We start from the raw sequence: 26,637 nt of genomic DNA on the forward strand, positions 1-26,637 counted from the left end.
CCGTTGTATGTGAACGTTGAGTCTATCACACCTGATCATCACGTGGTGTCTCGAAACGACGAACTGTAGCAACGGTGCACAGTCGGGGAGAACACAATTTCGTCTTGAAATTTTAGTGAGAGATCACCTCATAATGCTACCGTCGTTCTAAGCAAAATAAGGTGCATAAAAGGATTAACATCACATGCAATTCATAAGTGACATGATATGGCCATCATCACGTGCTTCTTGATCTCCATCACCAAAGCACCGGCACGATCTTCTTATCACCGGCGTCACACCATGATCTCCATCAATGTGTCACCATCGGGGTTGTCGTGCTACTCATGCTATTACTACTAAAGCTACATCCTAGCAAAATAGTAAATGCATCTGCAAGCACAAACGTTACTTATAAAGACAACCCTATGGCTCCTGCCGGTTGCCGTACCATCGACGTGCAAGTCGATATTAACTATTACAACATGATCATCTCATACATCCAATATATCACATCACATCGTTGGCCATATCACATCACAAGCCTACCCTGCAAAAACAAGTTAGACGTCCTCTAATTTTGTTGTTGCAAGTTTTACGTGGTGACCATGGGTATCTAGTAGGATCTCATCTTACTTACGCAAACACCACAACGGAGATATATGAGTTGCTATTTAACCTCATCCAAGGACCTCCTCGGTCAATTCCGATTCAACTAAAGTTGGAGAAACTGACACCCGCCAGTCATCTTTGAGCAACTGAGTTACTCGTAGTGATGAAACCAGTCTCTCGTAAGCGTACGAGTAATGTCGGTCCGAGCCGCTTCGATCCAACAATACCGCGGAATCAAGAAAAGACTAAGGAGGGCAGCAAAACTCACATCACCGCCCACAAAAACTTTTGTGTTCTACTCGAGGAGACATCTACGCATGAACCTAGCTCATGATGCCACTGTTGGGGAACGTCGCATGGGAAACAAAAAAATTCCTACGCGCACGAAGACCTATCATGGTGATGTCCATCTACGAGAGGGGATGTGTGATCTACGTACCCTTGTAGACCGTACAGCAGAAGCGTTAGTGAACGCGGTTGATGTAGTGGAACGTCCTCACGTCCCTGGATCCGCCCCGCGAACAATCCCGCGATCAGTCCCACGATCTAGTACCGAACGGACGGCACCTCCGCGTTCAGCACACGTACAGCTCGACGATGATCTCGGCCTTCTTGATCCAGCAAGAGAGACGGAGAGGTAGAAGATTTCTCCGGCAGCGTGACGGTGCTTCGGAGGTTGGTGATGACCTCGTCTCAGCAGGGCTCCGCCCGAGCTCCGCAGAAACGCGATCTAGAGGAAAAACCGTGGAGGTATGTGGTCGGGCTGCCGTGGAAAAGTCGTCTCAAATCAGCCCTAAAACCTCCGTATATATAGGTGGGAGGGAGGGGACCTTGCCTTGGGGCTCAAGGAGCCCCAAGGGGGTCGGCCGAGTCCAAGGGGGAAGGCTCCCCCCCAAACCGAGTTGGACTTGGTTTGGTGGGTGGGAGTCCTTCCTTCCCTTCCCACCTCCCTTTTTTTTCTTTTCTCTTTGATTTTCTTTCCTAGGCGCATAGGGCCCTTTTGGGCTGTCCCACCAGCCCACTAAGGGCTGGTGTGCCACCCTCAAGGCCTATGGGCTTCCCCGGGGTGGGTTGCCCCCCCCCCCCCCGGTGAACTCCCGGAACCCATTCGTCATTCCCGGTACATTCCCGGTAACTCCGAAAACCTTTCGGTAATCAAATGAGGTCATCCTATATATCAATCTTCGTTTCTGGACCATGCCGGCAACCCTCGTGACATCCGTGATCTCATCCGGTACTCCGAACAACATTCGGTAACCAACCATATAACTCAAATACGCATAAAACAACATCGAACCTTAAGTGTGCAGACCCTGCGGGTTCGAGAACTATGTAGACATGACCCGAGAGACTCCTCGGTCAATATCCAATAGCGGGACCTGGATGCCCATATTGGATCCTACATATTCTACGAAGATCTTATCGTTTGAACCTCAGTGCCAAGGATTCATATAATCCCGTATGTCATTCCCTTTGTCCTTCGGTATGTTACTTGCCCGAGATTCGATCGTCAGTATCCGCATACCTATTTCAATCTCGTTTACCGGCAAGTCTCTTTACTCGTTCCGTAATACAAGATCCCGCAACTTACACTAAGTCACATTGCTTGCAAGGCTTGTGTGTGATGTTGTATTACCGAGTGGGCCCCGAGATACCTCTCCGTCACACGGAGTGACAAATCCCAGTCTCGATCCATACTAACTCAACGAACACCTTCGGAGATAGCTGTAGAGCATCTTTATAGTCACCCAGTTACGTTGCGACGTTTGATACACAAAAAGCATTCCTCCGGTGTCCGTGAGTTATATGATCTCATGGTCATAGGAACAAATACTTGACACGCAGAAAACAGTAGCAACAAAATGACACGATCAACATGCTACGTCTATTAGTTTGGGTCTAGTCCATCACATGATTCTCCTAATGATGTGATCCCGTTATCAAGTGACAACACTTGCCTATGGCCAGGAAACCTTGACCATCTTTGATCAACGAGCTATTCAACTAGAGGCTTACTAGGGACAGTGTTTTGTCTATGTATCCACACAAGTATTGTGTTTCCAATCAATACAATTATAGCATGGATAATAAACGATTATCATGAACTAAGAAATATAATAATAACTAATTTATTATTGCCTCTAGGGCATATTTCCAACAAAAATGTATGTTACTTACAATGCATTTTTAATACAATGATTAAAGTTTAAGATAAAAATAAAACATTTACCTTTGAACCCACATCGGATGTATAAGCCAGTCCACCTTAGCAGTGCGAGTGACTAGTGGTACGAGCCTCTGCTCAGTTAATAGTGAAGCACGATGCTTACTAACAACGTCTGGATTAAGAAGATACATTCCCTCCATTGCTATATAATACAAAACATAGTGCAACACATAGTATAAAATTAAAACATAGTGCTAGTACAAACTAAAAACATAGTGGTAGTCCAAACTTAAAACATAGTGGTATTCCAAACTTAAAACATAGTGCTAGTACAAACTTAAATATAGTGCTAGTACATAAATTTCAAACTCTTCCTCCTCCTCTTGCCCTCCCTCTTCCTCCTATTCTTCCTCGGCTGCCTCGTCCAAGCCTAGTGCCCCTTGGAGTGACGAAAGTGGGACAATCAGGATCCCTATGCCCAAATTCATTACATAGAATGCATTGCACGGTGCGCCCGCCGGCCTCAGATTCATCCATGTCATTCTGGATGCGCTGACACTGCCGCCTCCCTCTACTTGTACGCATATGCGCAGGATGTGGAATGTATCGCCTTTCAGCAGGCTCAACAGTGTTGAAGTTATCCATTGATCGGAAACCCATCAACTCACCTGTCCAGGTATTGAGGACGGCCTCTTTCAGAAAATAAGAAGACACAAACGAGATTGCGTCAAGCCCTATGAGCCCACAAGCAGCAAGTACATGCGAGCAAGGTAGGTGAAGCAACTTTGGTTTGTTGCACGTGCATTCGCACGTTGGCCACAATTCATTTCCAATTTTCACCTCGTGCATTCTAATCTCATTTGCACATCCGAATTTGTTGTTAGCTAAGCGGACCTCGAACCTTCGCTTTAGATTTCCAATGGCGACAACACTATGTGACCGGGCTTTCTCCATCTTTTCATCCATGTACTTTATAACCCTTTCACAGTAACGTGTGTTCGGATTGTTTCTCATATGCTCCGCAGCAATTTGACGTCTTTCTCTAAAATACTTCACTGTGCCATAGAAATGCCCTCGACGATCGCTGTAAGTGGCAAAGCTCTGTTTCCTCTGAGGACAAAATTATATGTTTCAGCCAGGTTGGTAATCATGACACCGTACCTCGCTCCATGTGTGTCATGCAACAGAGACCACGTCTCCATCGGCTCATGCTTTATCCACTGATCAAAGGTTTTAATCGTCCTCGCTAGCCTTCTCCTTGTACCAGGAGGGTCAAATCCTGGCAAGTCACAAAGCCCAACTGGCTCTTCCTCCACAGTAGCAGATCCAGTTGCTAGTTGTGCAGCTAGTGCTTCAAAATGTGTCCTGACAGCAGCATCTCTTGCAGCTCTCCTGTCCCTAACATGTCTCTATGTGCAAACATTTAGTCTGTTACGTATCAGCTCATACTTCCATTGTTGGTTCTGCTTGCAGAGTTTCTTGAATAGATTCATGAGGTTCTTATTTCTAAACTATGAGAAGAAATTTGCCCCTAGATGGCGCATGCACCAACGACTCTGAATGTCCTGCCAAGGAGTTTGTTCACCGGGAGCAGGGTCTGACAATGTCTTGATCGCGCTGAGTATACCTGCATGCCTATCATGAAGGATGCAAACATTCTGCTTATCCTGCACAACAACTATTTTCAACTGCCTAAAAAACCATGTCCACTCTCGATGTTCTCGCTCTCCACAAAAGCAAATGCAAGTGGGACGACTTGATTTTGCCCATCTTGACCTATGGCTGTGAGGATCTGACCCTTGTACTTGCCAGTGAGAAATGTGCCATCTACACATATCACTGGTCAACAATGTCTGAAAGCTTCGATGCACACACCAAAAGAGAAGAACAACCGATGCAACACCCTAACCGTTGGGAACTCTGGCAGGTACATGTCTTGGATGTCAACATACGTGCCAGGATTCCGGTTCTGCAGTGTCTGGAGGAGCCGAACAACAGAGTCGTATGCATCAAAATACGAACCAAATCTGGTCTCCAGTGCCTCCTGCTTAGCCCTCCAAGCCTTGCCATATGATATGTTGTACTTTAACCTGACGAAGAATTTTTTTTATGCATAGCCTTCACTTCCATCGCCTTGCTCTCCACGATCTTGCTGTAAAGCAAGCAAGCAATCACAGTGGAAGTAAGGTTAGGATGATCTTGAGGGATGCATGGAATAACACAATTATGACTAACTATGTCACTTATGACCCAGCTTGTGTCATACTTAGGGAGATATCCATGCACCCTTGCGGGACAACCCTGGTTTCTACATACCATTGTCAACTTATCCGGACAAGAAACTTGAGCTACAAAAACCCTTTGAGTGGACATTGCCCAATTAAGGATGGCATCCTTCAGAGCTTGTTTGTTCGGGTAGAGGGCACCTGTCGCAATGTTGTTTTGGTGATACTGCCAGGCAGAATCATGACCGTCGTTCACCAACATTGCAGATGAGAAGTCCTGATTCCATGATGCAGGAATAGGCACTTCATGTGCGTTCTCTTCTCCATCTGACTCGGCGGATTCATCGGAAATATCACTAGCTATATATTCTTCATGCATCTGGTTCTGCATGTGCCCATCTATCTCGTCAGCATCCGCCTCGCCGCTGACATAATCATTTGCATCTCCCCCTTCTGCCTGACTACTCTAGTCTGCTTCGTAAACATCATCTCCAGCATGGGACGCATGAATTGACTGTGAATCATGCATCCCTACATTGCTCTCACCATACTCGTAGCTACATTCCACTTCAGGTTTAGTCACCGGCTTTAGCACGGGGAGCAGTAAGGCCACAGGATGACATCCCCTACGCTCGCAAGCTTTTAACCAGTGCACCCACTGGTCGTCCCGCTCTATATTCTTCAAATACCAGAAAATATTTGCACTAGACCGGGTCCATAATGCATGAACACCGACGATGTGAGTTTCAATATTGAACCCTAAACATTTGGCCAGCCATTCTGTCAACTGATTAACACACCACGTTTTAGGGGAAGACACTCGCACCTCAACATAATGAAATTCACTAAGATCAGCTCCCATCTCATTTATTCGAACATTACCAGGACCATAGTGCAAACATAACTTCACTAAATCAGGCATCTCTGCTGACCTAATAAATTATTCAACAAGTAAAAAATAGAAGAAGGACAAACCTAAATATATTTCCCAAATGTATGGGAGAACCTAAGAAAATTGTGAGCTACTTAATTCACAGGCCTAAATATATCCCAATGTAACCGGACAAACTAAAATTATTTAAACTACTAAATGGTCTTACCTAAATATATCCAAAAAATTTAAACTATTTAATTCACTAAAATAAATATATACAAATCTACCGGAGCACCTAAAAATATTTAAAATACTTAATTCACTAAACTAAATATATACAAATCTACCGAACCAACTATAAATATTTAACCTACTAAATTCAACTACTTAGTTCACTAAACAAAAAAATACCCTTGAAGCGTGACGAACGACGAACGACGCTCGACCAACACCGACAATAATCACGAACGAGCAACCGGCAGCACGACCTCCAACTCCACCGCAACAACCACCTTCATCCACACCTCCACCACCACCACTCCTACCTCCACCTCAACCTCCACCACCACCACCAAAAAAAGCTTGAGAAAAACAACCACGAACTACCCCATCGCGAGTGAGACAGATGGTTTGGTTGCCCTGACCTTACACAATAAAACTACGATGCAAAATGTGGGGAAAACGGGTAAGTAAGAAGAATAGGAGATTTTTTGTGTGGGGGGAGAAGGAAGGAGGAGAAAGAGAGAAAGGAGATAAGGAAGAATGGAAGGAAGGAGGAAGAAGGAAGAAGGTGGCACGGGGGGAGGCTCGGCGTTGGCTGGCTCGAGCTGGCCACTAATCGGCCTAGCCCTGGCCGAGTGGTCCAGTCGGCCTGGCCGTAGCCGACTGGGCAGCATCGACGTGGCTTGGCCACTTATCGGCCGCCACGTGGCCGACAGGGCCCCTATCGGCTACACCAGAGCCGACTGCATCTTATCGGCCGCGCGTAGGCCGACATGCCCCAGTCGGCCACGCCTAAGCCGAATCAACATTATTTTTCAAATTTTTCATATTTCCTCATTATTTTTCGAAAAGAATTAAAAAAATGCAATACTTAAAAAAAATAGTTGTCGACTGGGCATATATCAAATAAAATGAGAATTTCTTTCCCCATGTCCAAGAGAACTTCAGGCTAGTTGACATTGAAAAGTTTGTTGGCAAAGAGATGACCCCATGGAATGACGAGCTGATCATGCAACTGTTCATTTCTATGATGATTCTTTAGTCTCGATGACTGATGGTTACAAATATGAAGCCACAATTGCTGAATGGGTTGCTATCATTGGTGCCCCCAAGAAGGAAGATCAAGATGTAGATGTGTATGCAGAAGCAAAGCAGAGTCACAACTCAATGGCCAATATGTACAAGACAATTCCACACAAGTACTTGGCTAGTCACAAGATGGGTTCAATGTACTTTCTGCAAGCAGGCATTCCTACTACAAACACTATTCTGAGATACACCCTAATGCCTAAATCAGGAGATGAAAAGATGATTAGAGGACATTCCATCAACCTGCTGCACCTGCTAGACACTCATACCAGATTCAGAATGATGGGTTTTATAGTAGAGACTATCTGGAGAGCTGCCGCGGATCAGAAGAGATCATGTGGATATGCTCCTTACATTCAAATTCTTATCAATGCCAAGCTAGGCAAGCATGCATACCTACTTTATCATCCCCATCTACCTCTTCGGCTAGAGTCTGAAGAAAATGAAGTCGTAATGGACGACAATGATCCCAACTCAACTGCATCAGGAATGGCAGCACACGCAGCAGAAGCTGAGGCTACTAGAAATAGGCCACCTCCAGCTCCATAGCTCAGAACTCAAGCTAAGAAAATGGCATTTCTAGTTAGCTATGTCCAAGGCATGGAGAAGAACATTCAAGAGATACTACAAAGTCACAAAAGCCTTGAGAGAGTCGTGGAAACCAAGTTTCATGACATGGATGTGAAGGTTTCTGAGTTGACAACTATAGTCAAACAACTTCAACATGAAGTTGACTCAGTGAAGATCCCACGCTCTCAAGATGAATATGATGATGAGGAGGAGGAAATGTCTCCTACTACTACTACTACTACTCAGTTTAGAATCAGGCCTAGGTCAGCTATTGTACCTGCTTAGGAGACAAGATAGACATCTTCAGCACAAGCTTCAACACATTCAGCACCAGCTCCAGCTCAAGCACCTTCAGTATCAACTCCTCCAACTCCAAGACATTCAGCAGAAGCCTTCGTGGACACTCTTCTGTCAACTCCGTCATCAGCTACCCACAAAGACGAGTAGTTCTATACCTTTTGAACTTTTTGGTAACTTGTTGCCAAAGGGGGAGAAATGTATAGATCATAGACTTCGTGTGAGAGAGAGCTTTTGACCTTATTTGCTCTCGTTTGGTTTAAAAAAACTTTTGTCTTTTGGATGACTTTATCCTATCTGTGTGATTGATCATATGCTTTACCTTGTGTGATGATACACTATTATTTTTTAGCTATCTCTGTGATGATCACTCACTTATCTTGTTGGTGCCATGTGTATTGTTATTCATTCCTATTTTGCTTACGCATCACCCAGATGTATGTGACATGAAATAGTGACCCATGATACTAATCGATTATGCATTTGCATTCAAACGCAAATTTTAAATAATGCACAAACTTAGGGGGAGCTCTTACTTTTCACATACTTCTCAAAGCGTCGATGCTAATCATTGATTATATGTGTTGTCCAAGCTTTGATCTATATGTTGTCATCAATTACCAAAAAGGGGGAGATTGAAAGCAAAATTGCTCCCTAGGGTGGTTTTGATAATTGATCACAACATATCCTTCATTGGACTAATATGTTTTCCAAGTATATTTCATAAAAAGTTCAAAATATTTTATGGCTTAAGGTTTGTGTGGAGATGCCCCTCGATGCAAGAAAGGAATAATGTTGGCTCAAGCTTCAAGCTAGAAGACTCTTCATTTTATATTTGTGAGAAATCACTTTTGAGTCCATAGGAAAGCCAATACTATTAAAAGAGGATGAGGTAGTAAAATGAACTAATTTCTCAAATGCTCAAAGTTAGCCACCAAAACACTCAGTCATTTTTCCCACATGTTCAATCTATCAAGTTCCACATTCACGAAGTCGGTGTCACCAACATTCCCATATCGGACCCACCGAGTTTGACCTCACACAGAAACCCTAGCCATTCCCACCAAACCGGTGAAACCGAAACCAAGTTGGTGCTACCAAGTTCAGTGTGACCAACATTCTGTTGCCAAGATACACAAAATCGGAATTTATGAGTTTGAGTATCGGTGCCACCAAGTTTGGCCATCCGACCGTTAGTCACCTTTTTTGTGCCGCCGAGTTTCATATATTGGTCTCACCGAAATTCAAAATTTCACACCGTTATGCTAATCGGTACAACCGAGTTTTCAGTTTCGGTGTCATCGAGTTTGCCCTTTTGTGTGTAACGGTTGGATTTTGGCTGCTCCCTATATATACCCCTTCACCCACCTCTCATTCGTAGGACAAGCACTCAGAACACACACTTTACTGCCAGATCCATTTTTTGAGAGAGAACCACCTACTCATGTGTTGAGACCAAGATATTCCAATCCTATCATTTGAAACTTGATTTCTAGCCTCCGCAAACTGCTTTCCACCAAATCAACCTCTCCTACCCATGCATATTCTATGGGAGAGTGATTTGTGTTGAGGAGACTATCTTTACAAGCACAATAGCAAGGAGTTCATTGATCTATCACATCTATTACCTTTTGGAGGGTGGTGCCTCATAGATTGGTTAGGTGTCGCTTGGGAACCTCCTACTTCATGTTGTGGAGTTGAACCAAGATGTTTGTAAGGGCAAGGATATCGCCTACTTCGTGAAGATCTACCGTGGGTAAGGCTAGTCCTCCATGGACGGAAGCCGTGGTGAAATAGACAAGGCCGCTTCTTTGTGGATCCTCAGTGGGTGGAGCCCTCCGTGGACTCTCATAGCCATTACCCTCTGTGGGTTGAAGTCTCCACTAACATGGACGTACGATAGCGCCACCTATCGGAACCATGCCAAAAATTGTCGTGTCAACCTCATGCGTTTGATCTCCCTACCTTACTCCTCTACTTTACACTTGCATGTTTTACTTTCCGCTGCTATACTATCAGATTTGCATGTGTAGGGTGTACTTGACGTACTATAACTATCATAGTTGTTTCTCAAGCAGAATTGGGAAAAAGCAAAAAAATCATATTGTCAAGTAGTCTAATCACCTCCCCCTCTAGACATACTTTCGATCCTACAGTGGAGTAATAATAATAGGTCCAGACAGGAGTCGGTCTATTTGTTTATGGATGTGATGCCTATATACACATGATTATTGCCATGAATATCTCATAACTATCCGCTTTTCTATCAATTTCCCAACGGTAATTTGTTTACCCACCGTATGCTATTTTTCATGAGAGATGTCATTAGGGAAATTATGGCCCGGATCTATTCACAACATATTTACAAAATCTTCAATACCTTGTTGCCATTTACTTGTTTTTATTTTATCTTGCTATCTAAAATTATCTACACACCTCACTCGCTTGCAAATAATAAGTACAAGGGGATTGACAACCCTCTTTCCCGTGTTGGTTGCAAGTTATTTGTTCTTTTGTGTGCAACCCCCGAAGACGGCTGTTAGAGCATATTTCTCTGTATGTGGTTTTGGTAATTGATAGCAATCCCTATGGACTAATGGTTGCCTTAAGTTATATTCGAAGGATTTGTCCATAGGGACTGCTACGGCAACAGAAATCCTTCTGCTGCCTCTTGAGCTTGCGTTGGTTTTTCCCTTGAAGAGGAAAGGGCGATGGAGCACAGGAGTAGTAAGTATTTCCCTTAGTTTGAGAACCAAGGTATCAATCCAGTAGGAGAATCACGCCAAGTCGAGAGTACCTGCGCAAACACAAAAGAGCTTGCACCCAACGCTATAAAGGGGTTGTCAATCCCTTCAAGATTGATTGCAAAGTGAGATCTGAAGGCGGAAAGTGCAACGAAGTAAAATTGTAAAGCTGAAAATATGGTGTGAAGTAGACCCGGGGGCCATAGTGTTCACTAGAGGCTTCTCTCAAAATAGCAAATAATACGGTGGGTGAACAAATTACTGTCGAGCAATTGATAGAACCGCACAAAGTCATGACGATATCTAAGGCAATGATCATACATATAGGCATCACGTCCGAGACAAGTAGACCGATACTTTCTGCATCTACTACTATTAGTCCACACATCGACCGCTATCCAGCATGCATCTAGTGTATTGAGTTCATGACGAACAGAGTAACGCCTTAAGCAAGATGACATGATGTAGAGGGATAAACTCAAACAAATGATGAAAACCCCATCTTTTTACCCTTGATGGCAACAACGCGATGCGTGCCTCGCTACCCCTTCTGTCACTGGGTGAGGTCACCGCACGGTATGAACCCAAAACCAAGCACTTCTCCCATTGCAAGAATCATAGATCAAGTTGGCCAAACAAAACCCACAACTCGAAAAGAATTACAAGAATATGAAATCATGCATATAAGAGATCAGAAGAAACTCAAATAAGATTCATAGATAATCTGATCATAAATCCACAATTCATCGGATCTCGACGAACACACCGCAAAAGAAGATTACATCGGATAGATCTCCATGAAGATCATGGAGAACTTTGTATTGAAGATCCAAGAGAGAGAAGAAGCCATCTAGCTACTAGCTATGGACCCGAAGGTCTATGGTGAACTACTCACGTATCATCGGAGAGGTCATGGTGTTGATGAAGAAGCCCTCCGTATCCGAATCCCCCCTCCGGCAGGGCAGCAGAACGTGCCCCAGATGGGATCTTGCGGAGACAGAAGCTTGCGGCGGCGGAAAAGTATTTTCGTGGATCTCTCGCGCAGTTTTGGAATTTTTCTGAATTTATAGGCGGAAGAGGTAGGGTAGACGAGCCACAGGGGGCCCACAAGCCTGCTAGGCGCCCCCTGGCCGCACCTAGGGGGCTTGTGGGGTCCCCTGCTGGCCCTTGCCTTGGTTCTAAAGTCTGGTGCGTTTCTTTTGTTCCGAAAAAAAAATTTCAGAAGTTTTATTCCATTTGGACACCGTTTAAAATCCTCCTCTGAAAAGGGTCAAAAACACGGAAAAAATAGGAACTCGCACTTGGCACTGAGTTAATAAGTTAGTCCCAAAAAGATATGAAAGGCATACAAAACATCCAAAGTTTGACAAGATAATAACATGGAACCATCAAAAACTATAGATACGTTGGAGACGTATCAAGCATCCCCAAGCTTAACTCCTGCTCGTCCTCGAGTAGGGAAGTGATAAAAACTGAATTTTTGATGTGGAATGCTACCTAGCATAGTCGTCCTTTGTAACTTCTTTCATGTGACATGAATGTTCAGATCCGTAAGATTCAAAACAATAGTTTGCTATTGACATGAAAACAATAATACTTCAAGCAAACTAGCAAGGTAATCATGAACTTTAGAAATAACAAGGCCAAAGAAAGTTATCCCTAAAAAATCATATACTCTGGCTATGCTCCATCATACCCACACAACTAATTTAAATCACGCACAACCCCGGTATTGGCCAAGTAATTGTTTTCGCACTCTTACTTTCTCAAACCTTTTTCAACTCTCACGCAATACATGAGCTTGAGCCATGGATATAGCACTATAGGTGGAATAGAGTGTGGTGGTGGTTGTGAGACAAAAAGGAGGAGATGGTCACATTGACTCGGCGTATTAAAGGGCTATGGAGATGCCCATTAATAGATATCAATATGAATGAGTAGGGATTGCCATACAAAGGATGCACTAGAGCTATAAGTATGTGAAAGCTCAAAAGGAGATCTAGTGGGTGTGCATCCAACTTGTTTGCTCACGAAGACCTAGGGCAATTTGAGGAAGCCCATCCTTGGAATATACAAGCCAAGTTATATAATGAAAATTCCCACTACCATATGGTGGTGACAAAACAAGAGGCTCTCAATCATGAAGAACATGGTGCTATTACGAAGCACAAGTGTGGAAAAAGATAGTAGCATTGTCCCTTCTCTCTTTTCTCTCTTTTTTTTATTTGGGCTGTTTGGCCTCTCTTTTTTTATGTGGGCAACTTTGGCCTCTTTTTTCTAATTTCCTCACGTGGGACAATGCTCTAATAATGATGATCATCGCACTTTTATTTACTCAGAGCTCAAAGCTTAGAACGATGATGACTCTATAGGAAATGCCTCCGGCAGTGTACCGGGATGTGCAACGATCTAGCTTGGCGTATGACGTTGAAACATCTCGCTAGCTATCTTACGATCATGCAATAGCAATATGAGAGTGACGGCACAAGTCATGAGACGGAACGGTGGGAGTTGCATGGCAATATATCTCGGAATGGCTATGAAAATGCCATAGTAGGTAGGTATGGTGGCTGTTTTGAGGAAGGCATATGGTGGGTTTGTGCACCGGCGAAAATTACGCGGTACTAGAGAGGCTAGCAATGGTGGAAGGTGAAAGTGCATCTATACCATGGACTCACATTAGTCATGAAGAACTCACATACTTGTTGCGAAAGTTTTTATTACTAATCGAAACAAAGTGCTAAACGCATACTCCTAGGGGAAGTGTTGGTAGGTGTTAACCATCGCGCGATCCCGACCACAACACAAAGGATGACAATCAATAGATTAATTATGCTCCCACTTCCTAACATAGCGGTTCACCATACGTGCATGTTACGAGAATCACTAACTTCAACACAAGTATTTCTAGATCCACAACACCCTACTAACATAACTCTTAAGTAGCGGTGCCACCCGCGCATTTGCACGGCTAGATTTCGCTCAAGTTGTTGGACATGTGTTTAGATTGTTCAAGTACATGCCTCCATTAAAAGTGAATTGTTGTGTTATAAATAACCATAAAAATAAATTGTATTTTTTTAAGTATTGTTGCTGGTGCCTAAATTGGAATCCCTTTGATTTTTTTTTCTCTTGGGCTATGTTTGTATCTTATTTAAATGTAAAATTTAATAAAAAACAATACTTAGCATAGCCATACTGTTTTCATCTAAAAAACAAAAAAGTAATGATATCCAATTGATGCAATCACATAGATTCGAATTTGTCCACATATTGAACATACTCTAATGCCCGCTAATGACATCTATCTAATACATTGTAACCTATGGTGCTTACGCACAAAAAGTTGCTAAAACAGTCTTTACGCGTCACTCGCATTAATTGTTGATTTTTTTCAGGGTCTTTCTTGTATATATTGTTTTCATTTTTTTATATTATAAATAGAGTTGTATTCTATAGGGCTAACTGCTAAATTTTTCTACATAAGATATTGCAAAATGTCATTACTTTTGGACTCTGCAATGATTCATATTAAAAGAATTCATAATTAATTATGTTTGATTTCTTTGTCGATTCAATTTCATGGTGGATAACGTGTTCGCAGTAATATTTTCCTACATAAGTTAATGATTTTTCATTTGAATATGCTTATATGAATGTGTTGTTGTCCATAGTCATGCAATACTGCAGAGTCGCATACTACTTATTTTTTTCTCAACGCCACTTGGAATATGACCCTCAAAACACTTGTGGCTTGTATTTAATCCTTTTATTATCATCCTATTCCAACCTCAAAAAGTGTTTTAAGTATAAAATAGTTAGACACATTTTTGAACTTATTGTTAGTTTATTACAAAGGTCCATCCCAGGACGTGTTTTTCATCCCTGGGCTATTTTGGTTAAAGCTTGTTTGTTAGCACTATGTACATATTATTCTACAAAGCTGATTTTTTACATTTGATACATTTTATTGCTTCCAACGTTGACTTTTGAATCGTCAACATTGTTTTGCCCACTTCATTTCTTTAAGCTTCTTGTGGACATAGCACATAGGCTTCGACCATCTTTTTTTTGGGGGGGGGGGGGGGGGGGCAAGTGGGTCAATGCGAAGTAGGCATTCTTTATAAGTTTTAATTCATCTTAATCACCTACTTCTATGCTGCTTACATCCAAGTAATAAATACATGTCGAGAAAGATATGTACACTTTGTTTGTGTGTTCAAAATTGTATTATGTTATAATTAATTAATTGCATCAGAAAATTGGCCAAGCCAAACAAATAAATACTATGATCTTCACATTTATAATTTTTAAATATTATCCATCTTTCATAAGTAAGGTCCATCCACGTGATGCATCATGTTGGAAAATTTGTGACAATTATGTATTTTGAAATTTGTATTTCACATCCTAGTATGTAGCCGTTCAGTTCACTTTCGTTGCTTCTCATCCTTGTCCGTCTCACATAACATTGAGTATTAAACATGCTGCATGAGTATATCATGCGTATGGTGATCCAATGGACATATATGCATACTCCGCACAGTTGTACTGTCTTCGCACCCATCTTCTAATTAATGTGCTCTTGCTGAAAAGAAGAAAATGTGTTTGAAAATAAAAAAAGTTTTTGTAAAAACTATTGTAAAAAACTATTGGTATGTTATGTAAAAAAAACTACTGATACATTTTCTATAAAAAAAACTATTGGTATGTGACATGTGACGTGTCAAATTATTCCACGTGATCATATTTGTATGTAACGCTTCATCTATAAATCTTAACCATTATTTTCTAATCCTGATGATCGAGATTATTCAATCTATGTGGATCAATGTAATGGCTTATTTGTCTTCTAGTTTTAAACATATAATAGATATATAGATGAATTGGATCCTATCAGCCACTAACGTGATCTGCCGCTAGAGGTCGCTGGCGGCAGCTGTGGGCTTGGGAACGTTTAGCTACAGCCTCTTGGATGTGTACATGCATCAAATCTTCACTTCTAACCCTAAAACAAATCAAGTCTTCACTTGTTCATAAATTTGCATGCGGGGATTAGAGCCCATCAACCATTGAAAGTCATCTGCCACTCGAGGTGGCCGAAAGGTGATGTGCGCTTGTGACTGGAACGTCTAGCTCCAGTCTTTCCATCCTACTTAATCTACATGGGGGATTGTATCCGCCGGCCTTTCCATCCTACTTAATCTACATGGGGGATTGTATCCACCGGCCATTAACCTGATATGCGCCCATAGACGTGGGCGACGGCTGCTTGTGATCCAACGGGAGGATCCCCAAGATGATACCATATATTGATAACTAGTGTCGAAAAGCGCGGCGCACGCCGCGCCCATAGTGATCCCCGTATAAATTTTTAGTGTTGATCACATTAAAGGTACGAAATGGAGAGCAGAATCAAGAGGTGAGCATAGTGACAGTTTCATCGGATTGTTTATTGGTGGTTAACTTTTTCATGTCTCATATTTTTTGTTCTTGGCTCACAGTGAATTTTAAGCTGATGTTTTTCAGTCGGCTTAACTGTACTGGGCTGAATAGTTGGAAATTAGATACAACATACCATTCAGGTTGATTAGCCTAAGAAATCTAATCTAACCTATAAATTACAGGAAAGTATACAGTTGGACGTAGGCATATTGAGCAAATACAATATCTTTTCTTCAAATTTCACTGCTTCACTATATTCTATAAAGAGATAATAAAAACTATACACCAGATAAACTGGCCACCCTCGCCAAAAAAAGAGATAAACTGGCCACACGCAGGTCCTCATAGTAAGTATCTTACCATGCGTGATACATCTTTTGGCAACAATATTCCCTGTTAATTATGATTGTCGGAACATCAGGAACCTGGGACATTAACAACTGCCAAAATTTGTTTCTAGAAGCTCATGTACCTTTTTGCTTTCTTATGTCAAGATGTAAATTTCCATGGTCATGAAGACTTTTTTATCAAGCCATTGTCCACTCATTACAATAAATGATCTATTGTTTGTACAAAATTAGCTCAACAAAAGGAAGATGAGAGCAACGGAAATAAAATTGTATCGCTTCACATGCAGTAAGTGAAAGAGAAATGAGTAAGGGGGCAAATTTAGTTGTGTGAACAAAAGTACCAAAAGTACCAACGATGGTGTCTAGTATTCTTTCTTAATTTACCTACTTCTGGCCAATATCCTCAGAGACAACCTCTCTTTTTGTGCAGCAAATGTCAGTGACTCTCTTCCAAGAAGTAAGTCCCGGAATGACAACCACGACACACGCAAGAACTCTCACAAGGCAACGAAAGTGAGCGACGCGGCCTGGCCAATTACCTGCCCCAAACCAACCAAAAAAATCTAGCCAACGGATCAAAGTAGAACGCAGAACAGTGAGTATGTTTTATTGGTAAGCCAGATTAAACACAGTTGAAAAACAATGTTAATAGATCCTATTGAGACAATAAATGGAGGTGGTTCAGTATTGGCTTTATATAAACTATAAATAGAGGAATACCCTAGCTCTGTGTGAAAACTTAAAAGAATGCATAGAGCGTAAGGTTTTGACACTACAAACTATAGTAATGATTCGCTGATTACGACATGCATTGTATACAATGCATATCTATTTCACAAAAACCTAAAGGTACAACCAATATTAATAATGTCTGAACATTTGATGTGCATATCAGTAATAAACAATGACCAAGTAATGAAAAGTATTGTACAAATAATTAAATGATTCTAACTTGCAGCTAATTTTAAGAAACAACATCACATCATATACAACAAATCTTAGTCAAGGTGTGCGGGCCATAAACATGAAAATCCAAGGAGTAGTAACTTCCCATTATAAGCGGACAACACACAATGTTGTTATTGCCTTTACTTTATACTATTATTAGCTTTGGTTCAATTAAAAACCATTTTAGCGTTTGCATGGCTTGTACTACAGGGATGATTTGAACAAAAAAGTGAAACTCATCTTGGATAACCATGAAGACATATATTGGGTAGCTGAAACAAAACCGATCAAATAGGAAAAACATTGATCCAATGCGTATCCATGGTACACAAACTGCCTAAAACAACCGACTATTGTAGGAAGACAAAGACAAAGCAAATATAAATATAAAAGAATCTGATTAGAATGTTACTGCTTAACATACAGCATGTACTGGCATACAAACTAAATGTAATCACCAACTTCCTTAACTAACGGTTTACAAAAAATACTAATCAGCCAGACAATACCATCACAGACCATTCAATAACAGAGAGAAATACCAAATGAATGAACTCATTCTAAAAATAAGCATTTGAGAAGTCACAAAAAATGTTCTCTTTACCTGCTAACTTATATTTAGGAACACAAGGAGTAGTTACTAAATGTGTATGTTCATTCCAACTATCTAAGTGCTTTTATCCTCGATCCATGTACATTAACTGTTCACTCGTTGTGCAATGCTATGATGCTTAGAAGATATCCTTAGAAAAACCTGGATCTTCGTACATGTAAACTAATATTCAGATTCTTATACTTCCCGTGACCTAGCATTTAAACATCACATAGAAAATTATGAGAATAAATGCTAATAGTTTAAGAAAATAGTGCAGCACCAGCAATCATAGAGCGACTAATAATAAAGCTTGAAACTAAAAGGTTTACAAATCAGAGATATATAGGAAGTGTAGGAGATCTTCAGTGAAGTGTAAGAGATCTTCCACCAAGAGGAGATTAATAGGAAGTTGTTCATCCAATTCAGGTTGATCTTCCTTTTGCTTCGATTTACTGGTGTTGAATAAATTATCCTGGATGAATACGTTCAGCTAAATGCAGCAGGACCTTAAAATAAATAAATAATAGGGGGATCACCTTGCTGCAGCAGGCTAGCGGAGTGTAACTTCATGCAGTGGCTGCAGGCTTGGAGGAGGACATCATTCGGGGAACCACCTGCCCACCAGTTTGTCATCGGCGTCAACATGCCAACCCATCAAAACCCCATGTTCGAGCTCGCTCAAGTGTCATGCTCACCGATGAGCACAGGCGGGACAGTGGCCATGCTACCACCTGGCAGTGTCGCTGCTCGCTTCCTCGCACAGTCCACCTCCAAGCTCATACAGAAGGACAGGAGGTCGTGGGAAGGAAGGAGAGAAGGGTGTTGGAGCGGTGTACGTGAAGGAGAATGGATTGATGTACCACCTTCCCGAGGGATCCGACGGCGGCTTACTTCCGATCCCTTATCCGACCCATCCTGTTGCCCGCATCACCTCATCCCCTCATGCACGCCGGTTGTTCTATCCCCATGTCGTCTTAATGCCGCGCAAGTCGGGCTAGGCCACCGCCAACCTACAGCAGGGCCGGCGTGAGCTCATGGCGACAGCCCTTCCATGGAGGCTAGCGGTGGCGTGATGGTGGGGGAGGAGTGGGATGATGCTCAACCCGTAGGCCGGGAAGATGCTAGCTCCAGTGGTGGGTGAGGGAAAGGACATGGCACTACTGAAAGGGGAATCAGGAGGGAGATGAGGTCGTGGTGCTCTGCCATGCCTTGAGCTGAGAGCGAGGGAGAGTATGGGAGGGAAGAAAGAAAACATTTTTTAGAAATAAGGAGGTCGGACAGTTTCTCGAACCATCGCCTTAAGCGGTGACGACCACCCTCTGCAGTTTACTCGAATACGCTCGTGCAAATCTTCCCACGTAATCCCGATCTAGATATTTCTTCCCCAAGACCAGCTACGTAACTTATTGTGGGACAGTTAAAAAAGTCAAAAAAACAAGGAAAACCAAATGCTAGCCGGTTTAGTATTGTTATTACTGGTCAGATTCAACCATTACATAATACTCCCAGACGGCCTATTAATTCCAATCATAGGGGTTTCTTGAACGTGTCCTAGTATTTTCTCTTGAGGGAAAACGTGTCCTAGTAGGACATGATTTGTTTTTTTAGCACATGACATGACTTGTTTGTTACTGTGTGTAGATACTTGATGGGTTAGTCCTCTATATATGAGTTTCGTTGTTGTACACTTGAACTTGTCCAACAAAATAGTACAATCTGATTTTACATGGGACCTGGTCGTGTCATGTTTTTTATTGAGAATTCCGTGTCAAGAGTTTTTATTTAAAAAATCTCAACCGTTCAATACCTTAACTTTCTGTACAGATTAATCTTAACCGTTTGTTTTCTATCATTTTAAGTATATAATAGATATTACCAAATCCATGTCTCAAAACTAATTGAGAGAAATCAAACTTCTTTTTCTACTCAATGCACGTGAAGATGGAAGTTTTTGTATCCTATTTGGGTACCTATCACCTTTGGGACTATTTTCATAGTACAAACCAACTACCAAGTCACGCACCGTCGTGCTCTAAAAGATCTAAGTGAAGCACATAGACCAAAATTATCTAGCTCAAAAGATATAAGTGAAGCACAATGAGCATTCTAGCAAATTCACGATGAGTGCATGTCTCTCTCAAAAGGTGTGCAGCAAGGATGATTGTGACACAACAAAAATAAAAGACTCCTATGATACAAGACGCTCCAAGCAAAACACATATCATGTGGTGAATAAAAATATAGCTCCAAGTAATGTTACCGATGGATTGAAGACGAAAGAGGGGATGCCTTCCCGGAGCATCCCCAAGCTTAGGCTTTTTGGTGTCCTTGAATTTGGATTGGTATGCCATGGGCATTCCCAAGCTTGAGATCTTTCCACTCTTTATCCCTTTGTCCATGAGAACATCATCCAAAACTTGAAAACTTCACAACACAAAACTTAAACAGAAACTCGTGATATCATTAGCACAAGAAAACAAACTACCACCTCTTTATGTATTGTAGCAAACTTGATTTATATTCATATTGGTGTTAGATTACTGTATTCTCACTTTTCCATGGCTAGTAACCCCCCCCCCCCCCCCGATACTATACATAGTTTCATCAAAACAAGCAACCAACTCAACAAAAACAGAATCTGTCAAAAAGAGACCAGTCTGTAGCAATCTGTATACTTCGTATACTTCTAGTACCTCAAAAATTCTCACAAATTACGACTGCCTGGGCAAAAGTCATATCAACCAGCAGCAAAAAGAATCAACTCAAAATCTCTTTCTGAATAAAAATGAAAAATAATCTCGTGAGTGAAAAGTTTCTGTCTTTTTCCAGCAGGATTAAACAACCATCACCAAGACTAGTCATAAAGGTTTTGCTTGGCTCAAACACAAAAAGAAACACAAAAGACACAATCATAACAGAATTATGATAGTGTGGACGCAACAAAACAGAAAGAAAAAGATAAATTTATTGGGATGCCTCCCAACAAGCGTTATTGTTTAACGCCCTTAGCTAGGCATAAGGCGATAGAATCACGTATCGTCGTCTTTGGTGCTCAAACCATAAGTAGCCCTCATCATGGATTCATAAGGCAATCTTATTTTCTTTCTAGGAAAATGCTCCGTGCACTTCTTTAAAGGAAATTGAAATCTAATATTCCCTTCCTTCATATCGATGATAGCACCGATAGTCCTTAGGAAAGGTCTACCAAGAATGATAGGGCATGTAGGATTGCAATCAATGCCAAGCACAATGAAATCCACGAGTACATAGTTCCTATTTGCAATAATAAGAACATCATTGATCCTTCCCATGGGTTTCTTGACAGTAGAATCCGCAAGATGCAAATTAAGAGAACACTCCTTAATCTCATTAAAACTCACAACATCACATAAAGACTTTGGAATCGCGGAAACACTAGCACCCAAATCACACAAAGCATTGCATTCATAGTTTTTGATTTTGATTTTGATAGTAGGTTCCCACTCATTATGAATCTTTCTAGGGATAGAAACTTCTAATTCAAGTTTCACTTTCAGAGATTTTATCATAGCATCGACGATATGATCGGTAAAGGCCTTGTTTTGGCTATAAGCATGTGGAGAGTTTAGCATGGATTGCATCAAGGAAATGCATTCAATCAAGGAGCAACTATCATAATTGAATTCCTTGAAATCCAAAGTAGTAGTTTCATTACTACTCAAGGTTTTAATATCTTCTACTCCACTTTCAATGCTTTTAGCATCAAGATAGATGGACTCCGAATCATTGGGGCGTTTTTCAACCAAAGTGGATTCATATCCATCCCCATCATCATTAGGTTTGACACAAGAAAACAAAGATTCAATGGGAGTCACACCAAGCACTTTAAGATCTTCGTGATTCTTATCACGAGAACACGCCCTTTTAAGCCATTCATGTCTAGCACGAATTTGGGCGGTTCTTTCTTTGCTCTCACTCATGGAAACACGCATAGATTTCAAAGTTTCATCCATATTGATCTTGGGAGGAGCACATCTAACTTTCAAATCATCAATATCACTAGACATTCTATCAACGCTCCTTGCCAAATCGTCAATTTTGAGTAGTTTTTCCACTATGGACGCATTGATAATCTTTTACGAGTTGATAAACTCTTTGATATTACTCTCTAGATCAGAGGGTAATATATTGTAATTTCCATGAGTATTGTTGTAGGAGTTGCCAAAGTTATTAGAGGGGTTACTAGGAAAATTCCTAGGACATAGTTTCCTCTAAAAGCATTGTTGTTGCCAAAATTATTCCTACCAACAAAATTAATGTCCAAACTAGCGTTGCTACTCTCAATCAAGGAAGACAAGGGCATGTAATTAGGATCTAAAGGAGCACTTCTACTAGCAACCAAATTCATTAACTCATCCATCTTAGCACTCAACGAGTTAATTTCTTCTATAGCGTGTACCTTCTTACTAGTAGGTGACCTTTCAGTGTGCCACTAAGAGTAGTTCATCATGATATTGTATAGGAGTTTTGTGGCTTCTCCTAACGTGATTTCCATGAATGTTCAACTTGAGCCGGAATCCAAGATATTTCTAGAAGCGAAATTCAAGCCAGCGTAAAAGATTTGTATAATCATCCAAAGACTCAAGCCATGAGCGGGACAATTTCTAATCATCAATTTCATTCTCTCCCAAGATTGTGCAACATGTTCATGATCAAGTTGCTTAAAATTCATAATATCATTACAGAGAGAGATAATCTTAGCCGGCGGAAAATACTTGGATATATAAGCATCTTTGCACTTATTCCAAGAACCAATACTATTTTTGGGCAAAGACGAAAACCAAGTTTTTGCTCGATCTTGGAACGAGAAAGGAAAAAAGCTTCAATTTAATCACATCATTATCCACATCTTTCTTCTTTTGCATATCGCAAAGCTCAATGAAGGTATTAAGATGGGATGCGGCATCTTCACTAGGAAGGCCGAAGAATTGATCTTTCATAACAAGATTCAGCAAAGCAGCATTGATTTCGTATGATTCCACACTAGTGGCGGGAGCAATCGGAGTACTAATAAAATCATTATTATTAGTATTCGAGAAGTCACATAGTTTGGTGTTTTAAGTCATGGTGACATTAGCAAGCAAGCAAGCACAAAAGCGAATAGAAAGCAAGCGAGAGAAAAGGGCAAACGAAAAAGGCAAACGAAGAAAAGGGCAAATATTATTGTAAATTTTTGTTTTTCAGAAGTGGGGGAGAGGAAAACGAGAGGCAAAAAAGTAAATGCAAGAGATGAGTTTGCGACACTTACTTGGATGAGTTCTTTTCTTGATCCTCCCTGGCAACGGCGCCAGAAATTGGCACGTTGACAGGAGACTATTCTTGACTTGATACTCCCCGGCAACGGCGCCAGAAATTCTTCTGCTACGGCAATAGAAATCCTTCTGCTGACTCTTGAGCTTGCGTTGGTTTTACCTTGAAGAGGAAAGGGCGATGCAGCACAAGAGCAGTAAGTATTTCCCTCAGTTTGAGAACCAAGGTATCAATCCAGTAGGAGAATCGCGCCAAGTCCAGAGTACCTGCGCAAACACAAAAGAGCTTGCACCCAACGCTATAAAGGGGTTGTCAATCCCTTCAAGATTGATTGCAAAGTGAGATATGAAGGCGGAAAGTGCAACGAAGTAAAATTGTAAGGCTGAAAATATGGCGTGAAGTAGACCCGGGGGCCATAGTGTTCACTAGAGGTTTCTCTCAAAATAGCAAATAATACGGTGGGTGAACAAATTACTGTCGAGCAATTGATAGGACAGCGCAAAGTCATGACGATATTTAAGGCAATGATCATACATATAGGCATCACATCCGAGACAAGTAGACCGATACTTTCTGCATCTACTACTATTACTCCACACATCGACCGCTATCCAGCATGCATCTAGTGTATTGAGTTCATGACGAACAGAGTAACGCCTTAAGCAAGATGACATGGTGTAGAGGGATAAACTCAAACCAATGATGAAAACCCAATCTTTTTACCCTTGATGGCAACAACATGATGCGTGCCTCGCTACCCCTTCTGTCACTGGGTGAGGTCACCGCACGGTATGAACCCAAAACCAAGCACTTCTCCCATTGCAAGAATCATAGATCAAATTGGCCAAATAAAACCCACAACTCGTAGAGAATTACAAGGATATGAAATCATGCATATAAGAGATCAGAAGAAACTCAAATATGATTCATAGATAATCTGATCATAAATCCACAATTCATCGGATCTCGACAAACACACCGCAAAAGAAGATTACATCGGATAGATCTCCATGAAGATCATGGAGAACTTTGTATTGAAGATCCAAGAGAGAGAAGAAGCCATCTAGCTACTAGCTATGGACCCGAAGGTCTATGGTGAACTACTCACGCATCATCGGAGAGGTCATGGTATTGATGAAGAAGTCGTCCGTATCCGAATCCCCTCTCCGGCAGGGCACCAAAGCGTGCCCCGGATGGGATCTTGCGGAGACAAAAGCTTGCGGCGGCGGAAAAGTACTTTCGTGGATCTCTCGCGCAGTTTTGGAATTTTTCTGAATTTATAGGCGGAAGAGGTAGGGCAGACGAGCCTTAGGGGGCCCACAAGCCTGCTAGGCGCGGGGCCCCCTGGCCGCGCCTAGGGGGCTTGTGGGGTCCCCTGCTGGCCCCTGCCTTGGTTCTCAAGTCTGGTGCATATCTTCTATTCCGAAAAAAATCTTTTCGGAAGTTTTATTCCGTTTGGACACCATTTAAAATCCTCCTCTGAAAAGGGTCAAAAACACGTAAAAAACAGGAAGTGGCACTTGGCACTGAGTTAATAAGTTAGTCCCCAAAAAAGATATAAAAGGCATACAAAACATCCAAAGTTTGACAAGATAATAGCATGGAACCATCAAAAATTATAGATACGTCGGAGACGTATCAGGGACTTCTTGAAGTCCATGTGTTGGTTTCAAGGAGTTTATATGATGACCAAGGTGGTATTCAAGGTATTATCCAAAGAATGGTCATAAAAGACACAAGGTTGATCAAGACGAAGTCAACGACTAAATCAAGTTGATCAACACACAAAGCGTACAAGATGTACTGAGAGGGATCAAGTGATCCCATGGTATGGTAAGCATTGTCCATTACGCTTTTGTGTACTAACCCATGGTCTTCGTGAGAGTTCTGTGTGGGGTTAGGTGTGTTTACATTTGCTTGCGTCGAGAGGAATATCTCATACAACCCATGGATAATGACATCAAGTGGTGATCTTCATCAAGATTGTGTTGTGCAAGTTCAAGTGGAGCATCACAAAGATATCCTGCTTGAAGTTTGCCGTCCATTGTGGTGGCAATGGAGTTGTGAAGATGTGCTGAAGAGTGGCTCACTCATAGTGTGTATGAGGGATCAATCAACTAGTCTTCATCAAGCCAACGCAATCAAGAAAGGTGGTCCATCTTGAGGAAGTCAAGATCGTCATCATCTAGCTCAAGTGGACTATGTGCAAGCTATAGGTTTGCCCTTGATAGGTTTTTATGTTTTAGGATATATTGTCGTACTGTCAAGGGGGGCTCTCAAGTGAGTAGCTTGATCGTATCATTCGTTGAGAGTCAAACCATTTGCAGCCTTGCATTATATTTCTTCGTTCTTGTTTGGTGTTTCTCTTTGAGAGTATTATAGCTTATGGTCATCTTCATGACAAGCTCGAGTTCATTAAAAACGGAGTCCATATGCATCTTCTATTATGTTTTCGATGTTGGAAGTTTTTGCCGGTTCTTCATTCATAGAGGTTTAACATATCTCTACCATTGGCATTTCATAACTGCATGCTCTTAAGATAGCTCTTGTCCTCATGAATCCAACAAGCTTGAGTTTGCTCAATTCGGAGCACATATGCGAAAGTTATGGCAGTTTCAGTACAAGAGTTGTTTTTCTCTAAACAGGCGGTAGTACCTCTCGATACCACGGTAGTACAGCTGGACCGGTACTTCCGCTATGTACTACCACTGCTACTTCCGCTTAAATATTTTCGCTGGCTTCTTCAGAGTCTTTTTACATTTTGAGCGGAAGTACCGCTTGGGGGAGCGGTAGTACCGCTGTGGCGGCACTACCCCCACGAGATCTTTTCCGTTTGCACGTTTTTCCTTGAAACTTCTGTTCGAGTGGAAGTACCGCTCGCCTGAGCGGTACTACCACTTGTGCACTGACTGAGTGCTTAACGGTTTGATTTGGGGAGGCCTATAAAAGGGGGTCTTCTTCCCCAATGGTTTTCTATTCATTGAACTCGTGTTCTTCCCCTATTGTTGACCTTCTTAGAGCTTGGTAACTCTCAATCCCTCCAATGATTATTGCTAGTTCTTGAGGGAAAATAGAGAGGAGATCTAGATCCACATTTCCACAAATAACTTTCTCCTCTATGTGAGGGGAACCCCTAGGATCTTGATCTTAGAGTTCTTTGTGAGCTCCTTGTTCTTCCTCTCATATTCCTCAAAGCTTTTGTTGTTGTGGACGGATTTGAGTGTGAGGTAC

At 41.7% G+C, this 26,637-nt stretch overlaps 1 long non-coding RNA gene across 1 annotated transcript; it reads right to left on the bottom strand.

Annotated features, from left to right (window-relative positions):
• Positions 1-18,294: 18,294 nt before the first annotated feature.
• On the bottom strand, positions 18,295-19,534 carry LOC123413105. The gene is made up of 3 exons (XR_006613678.1): positions 18,813-19,534; positions 18,654-18,731; positions 18,295-18,328 (listed from the first exon to the last, which is right to left on the bottom strand). It is a non-coding gene; the product is annotated as an uncharacterized LOC123413105 (long non-coding RNA).
• Between the last annotated feature and the right edge of the window lie 7,103 nt (positions 19,535-26,637).

This window comes from Hordeum vulgare, chromosome 7H (assembly GCF_904849725.1).
Source record: "Hordeum vulgare subsp. vulgare chromosome 7H, MorexV3_pseudomolecules_assembly, whole genome shotgun sequence".
Classification (NCBI taxonomy): domain Eukaryota; kingdom Viridiplantae; phylum Streptophyta; class Magnoliopsida; order Poales; family Poaceae; genus Hordeum; species Hordeum vulgare.